This window comes from Aristolochia californica, unplaced genomic scaffold, assembly GCF_029961685.1.
Source record: "Aristolochia californica isolate CCGP_79_NKW_82.1479 unplaced genomic scaffold, dmAriCali1.0.hap1 SCAF_2, whole genome shotgun sequence".
NCBI classification, from domain to species: domain Eukaryota; kingdom Viridiplantae; phylum Streptophyta; class Magnoliopsida; order Piperales; family Aristolochiaceae; genus Aristolochia; species Aristolochia californica.
The window spans coordinates 41,086,190-41,092,410 of NW_027181881.1; the positions used below are offsets into that span (position 1 = coordinate 41,086,190).

Genomic DNA, 6,221 nt, shown 5'->3' on the forward strand with positions numbered 1-6,221 from the left:
ATGGAGATGGAGATGGAAATGCGTCTAGCACAGAGAGCGATCGTCGCTGCCCTCTTTTTGCTCGCTTTCTTCTTCAGTTTCTGGATATACCAGTCCCAGGGTAAGAAGAAAAGAAGAACCGATTCTGCACCACCGGAAGTCTCAGGACGGTGGCCGATAATTGGTCACCTCCACAAACTTGGCGGCGACCGACAGCCTCTCGTTCGAACGCTGGGAGCACTCGCTGACAATTATGGCCCCCTGATGACTCTCTGGATTGGCTCTCACCGAACTATTGTGGTGAGCAGTTGGGAAATGGCAAAAGAGTGCTACACCACTAATGACAAAGCTCTTGCGACTCGTCCACTGAGTTCCGCCGGCAAGTATCTCTGTTACAACTACAAACTGCTGGGGTTTGCACAGTATGGCCCCTTCTGGCGCGAGTCCCGCAAAATAGCCACCATTCAGCTTCTCTCGGGTCGTCAGCTCGAGTTACTCAGGCATGTTCGTGCCAGAGAGATCGATCTGTGCATAAAAGATTTGTACAAAGGTTGGATAGAGAAGAAGAAAGTTCCCGTCAAAGTTGAGATGAAAAAGTGGTTTGATGTTCTTCTCTTCAACATTGTGATGTTGGCGGTCGCCAGCAAGAGATACTCGATCGCAAATTCAGCAAAAGATGAGATGGAGGCGAGGAAGTTCCGAAAATTGACAAATGGTTTCTCTTTGCTGAGTGGTAATCCTATTCCATCTGATGCGATTCCCATGCTTGAGTGGTTTGATATTGGGGGTCATATACGTGCCATGAAGAAGATATTTAAGGAACTAGATTCCCTATGTTCTATCTGGTTGGAAGAACGTGAGACTCACTCGTGAGCGTGGACCTGATCATGATTTCTTAGATGTGATGCTGACTGCCCTGGATAACTCCCATTTTTCTGACGACGATCCCGAAACGTTCATAAAGGCCACAAGCCTGGTAAGATAGGGTTCTTCCTCTACCTCCGATTTTTTTTTAGCTTTTTACCAAAATAACCATTTGAGAAAACTTATTTCTGAAAACAACTTATCAACTTATTTTGAAAAATACCCAATTTTGACCAGTTCACTGTAAATGTTGACGGGCGACACCTAAGCTTTGACTGCTTACATGTCACCATGTCATCAGAGCAGTATGGTAGATGAACACATCGATTGCCATGTCATTATTTTTTACATGTCAGCTGCCATGTCATTTTCAATTTTTCTCTTTTGCCCCGTCATCTCTCGCCACGTGAGCCCTCATTTATATTTTTTTCGTTCTAATCTTTCTTCCTCGATTTTTCTCCTCTCCTCTCCTCTCACCCCCTCCTGTTGCCGCCGCTCGGCCACAACCGCTCCCCTGCTGCCTCCACTTGGCCTCGGTCGCTCCCTTGTTGCCGCCGCTCGGTCACGACCGCTCCCCTACTGCCACCGCTCGCCCTCAGCACCCCCCTCTCAACTGCTCTCGCTTCTTCTCAACCCAGACTTCGTCTCAGTCTCATATCTCGTTCTTCTTCTCCGTTCCCCTCTGTTCATCCTCTTGCCGCCCTTTCTCAAAACCGAAGCATATCATTTATCTCTTTGTCGCCCCTTCTCTTAATACCCTATCATTTCACTCTCTCGCCACTCCCTCTCTTAATACCCTATCATTTCACTCTCTCATCGCCCCTTCTCTCAAAATCGAAACCTTACTCACCCTCCAAACCCGAATTTGAATTTCAGAACCCGATTTAGTAGGGTGATTTTTAAGGGTTTTTGTTAATTGAATATAATTATTGTGTTTAATTATAATGTTGATTTGAATTTACGTTTTTAATTACTGTATTGATTTTTTTGTGATTTACTGTTTAAATTCTGATTTTATGTTAATAAAATTTCTGTCAATTGTAGATAAATTAAAATGTATATTTTTTTATATATATTTTAAATCGATAATATATGGGTAAGACATAAAAATTAATATTTTTTCAATTTATAAATATTTTAAATCCATAATAAATCTGTAAGAGTTAAATTTTTTCTATTTTTAAATATTTTAAATTTTTAAATATTATTATTTTGTAAATAAGGTGATAAAAAGTATACAAATAAATTGTATTTTTAAACTCTAAAATAACTTTTTTGTATATTTTTTAATTTATAAATATTTTAAATCGATAATATATATGTAAGACTTAAGAGTAAGATTTTTTAATTTATAAATATTTTTAATCCATAATAAATGGGTAAGAGTTAGATTTTTTCTATTTATAAATATCTTAAAACTTAAACATTATTATTTTTTAAATAAGGTGATCAAAAGTATACAAATAAATTGTATTTTTAAACTCTAAAATAATTTTTTTATATATTTTTATATTTTTTAAATATTTTAAATCCATAATAAATGGGTAAGAGTTAGATTTTTTCTATTTATAAATATTTTAAATTTATAAATATTTTAAATCTAATTATTATACTTATTTTATTTTATTATTTTAAAATATAAAGTAATAAAAAGTGTAACAATAAAAAAAATTTAAGTAATAAACATTTTAATTGATATTAAATGGTGTTAAATAAGTAAGAGTTAATTTTTTAATAATTTATTATATTAGATATAAGGTAATAAATAGTGTATTTGATTTTTGGATTTTTTTTAAAAAATTATTCAAAATTTTATCTTTAATGATGTGGCAGTTGACATGGCAGATGGCATGTCAAAAATAATGATGTAGCCACATGTATAGTGGACATGTAAATGTTAAGTATTTTTTAAAATAAGTTGATGTCCTTGTTTTCAAAAAAAAGTTTTTTTAATAGTTATTTTGGCAAAAAGCTCTCGTTGTTTATTTTTGCTCTAGGTGTCAGGTAACATGGGTTGTAGCAATTGATAGTTGTTTTTTCTTCCTTCTGTTCAGACGATGGTACTCACTGGGAGTGACACGACTTCCATAACCCTGACTTGGGCCCTCAGCTTGCTATTGAACAATCGTCCTGCACTGAAGAAAAGCTCAAGATGAGCTGGACACCTGTGTCGGCAATGACAGAAACGTGAGTGAAGAAGATATCGAAAACCTACCTTACCTCCAAGCCATCGTGAAAGAGACGACGCGGCTATACCCTGCAGCTCCGCTTGCAGTACCTCATGAAGCCATGGAAGACTGTTCCGTAGGTGGGTTCAGAATTCCCGTCGGTACCCGTGTTCTGATAAATCTGTGGAAGATACACAGAGACCCACGTATCTGGACTGATCCCCTCAAGTTCCTGCCGGAGAGATTTCTCACTGCAAATGCAGATATAGATGTAAGAGGACAACATTTTGATCTCATCCCTTTCGGATCCGGAAGGCGAATGTGCCCAGCTATCTCTTTTGCACTCAAGCTTATTCACTTGACTCTCGCTCGTCTTCTCCATGCATTTGATTTACACACACCTTTTGATGAGCCGGTGGATATGATCGAGACCCCGGGACTTTCAGTACCCAAAGCTACTCCTCTTGAAGTTCTTCTAACCCCACGTCTCTCGTCCCATCTTTATCTCTAGTGAAGATCACGAAGCTGTGGTTCAGAGGAAGCTGCTTGTTGTCTTTGTTGACAAGACAAGGGAGGTTCCAATTACTATATATGTTATATGATATTGTGAACTATTTATAGAACTTTAACATTGAATAAAATGAAATAGGACGCTGTTGATTGTTGGAATTATGGTTTCAAATATATTGTTTATAAAATAAAATTACCATGATTCATATGGCGTGGGGCCACTTCTAGATGTTTTGTCATTAGATGTTCAGTACAGGGAATAATGGCCAGCACATCCCCCTGTAGAGATAGATTAAATGGGTACATTGACTTAGTGGACACATCCCCTGGGAATAAAGAGATGTGTCTCTCTTGAGGGGATGTATCTCTCCTGAGAGGATGTATCTCTTTTAAGAGGATGTGTCCTTATGAATAGTTATTAGTGCCACACCCTTTGAAAACTATAAATTCCTCCATGGTCTTACAAGTGAGGCTAAGGCTATTTGCACACCCAGTCTGGCTGAACGGGAGCAAGCTTATCACTTGTAAACGAAGTATAAAAGATTATCTTGTGCACTTCAAGTTCTGTTTATATTCTTCAAGATGAAAGGTACGCTCTCTTTATTCTTCTTATTTCAATTCTATGATATATGTATGGTTTTCATGATAATGGAATTATGGAGGATTTAATATCTATTTTCTATGATGTTTATATTATTATTAGACATCAAGTCTAACAAATACAAGTGAATAATGCCTCTGCTGGTATCATAGAGATAAATTCTAATTTTCTATATTTTTCCATTTTTTTTGGATTTTTTGGCTATTTATTTGTGAATGGAAATAAGCCTAGTTTAGGCTTATTGGGTTCTGGCGCCGCAGGCGGGCCTGCCAATGCACGGGCCTGCTGGTGCTGGCTGTGCGGGCTACTGTGCGCGGGCCTGCTATGTGCGGGCTACTGTGCGCAGGCCTATTGTGCGCGGGCTGCTGTCCACGGGCCTGTTGGTACAGGCTTGTGCGGTCCGGGTAGGTAATGACCCAGAACCATGAACCAAACCGGGTTTTTACTAATATAATGAACCAGAATGTGTTTTAAGGGTTTATTTTTACCCAGAATTGTATTTTGAATAGGATTTTCATGTTATTTGGCTATTTGAAGTATTTATAATTAGTGTTATTGCATGCCTTGTTATATATTTATGTATTTGTATGTGAAAATTAACTTAATTATATAATTTGCAAAATCCCCAAAGGGTAATGCATTTTGTATAGATTAAATTAATTTTATGTGTGTTTATTTTGAGTATAATTTGTTTTATGAGTTATACTAATTTTATTATATGATTAGCAAAATCCCCAAAGGGTAATGCAAATTGTATAATTAGATTAGTATGTTATAAATTAATTCATATGAATCCCCAAAGGGTAAGTATGAATTAATTTATTTGTTTGTTTGTTGGTTGTTTATCATGTGTGGAATGATTTACCTAGTAACTCTCATGAATCCCCAAAGGGTAAATGGGAGTACTAGATGGCTTAAATGATTGTATTATTATGTATGTTCTCCCAAATATTGAAATATTTTCTGGATGACAGGAATATCGAGTAGTGGACATAATTTTGCTGAGTCCCTATAGAAAAATGTACTTGATGGGACTAATTATGTGAACTGGTCACAACGGGTTGACTTAATGCTACGAGGCTATAGGTTTGATAAGATTATCAAAGTGGATACTCCTCCTCAAAGACCTTCCCGAATAAACTACCCTGATAATCTGAAACAGTATAAGAAGGACCTTAGAAAATTCAAGGAATGGGATAATGCTAATGAAATTTCTAGGTCACATATTCTTGGGGCTCTAAGTGAGACTCTCTTGATGACTTATTTTCATGTCCCCACTACAAAAGAGATTCTCGACCAGATTGAGGCTAAATATGGTAAAAAGTCGTCTACTCACATCAATAACTTATGGCAAAAGTTCACTCGTGCCAAATGGGAAGAAAATGCTGATGTGAGAAAACATGTAAATGACATGCTTGCCATGGCAGATAAGTTACAATATCATGGTAGACCAATGGATGAAGAAACTAAAGTAGTCACCATTATCAACTCTTTACCCAAATCTCTCAAATATATTCAAGACTTTTATTCTTTGTCCAAGACAAAGTGGACTATATTTGATTTGGTTAATATGATCGATCACCAGTTTGAAAGACTCAATCCAAGTATTGAGTTAGATAAACCTTCACCTAGTTCTAACGTAGTTTTGAAGCCGAAGAAAAAAAATTTTAAGAAGAAGGGAAAGAACTTTCGATTTCAAAACTTCAAGGACAAAAAGGTCAATCAACAAAGGGTTGAAGTACATGCAAATCAACGTGTTTGCTTCTTTTGTAATAAGCCAGGACATATAAAGAAGTATTGTAGGGCTTTGAAAACCATGCAAGAAGGGCAACAGGAGAACACCAGTGAGTCCTTATCTCTTGAAACTTGTACTATTTATATCAAGCCTTTTAGTTGGTGGGCTGATCTGGTGCAATTGTTCATGTATCGAATGAGTTGCAGAGCTTCAAGGAGCTAAGAAAGATTAAGGACAAAACAAGCTTTATTTACATGGGAAATGATGAAAAGGCCATTGTGGAAGGCGTGGGAACTTACCGGCTAAAGCTTGTTGATAATAAGTTTTTTGATTTAGAAGATTGTTATTATGCTCCTTCTATGAG

General features: G+C 36.7%; 1 pseudogene; it reads left to right on the forward strand.

Moving 5' to 3' along the window:
* On the forward strand, positions 1 to 3,613 carry LOC137955071 (cytochrome P450 CYP82D47-like; annotated as a pseudogene).
* The last annotated feature ends 2,608 nt before the right edge of the window (positions 3,614 to 6,221 follow it).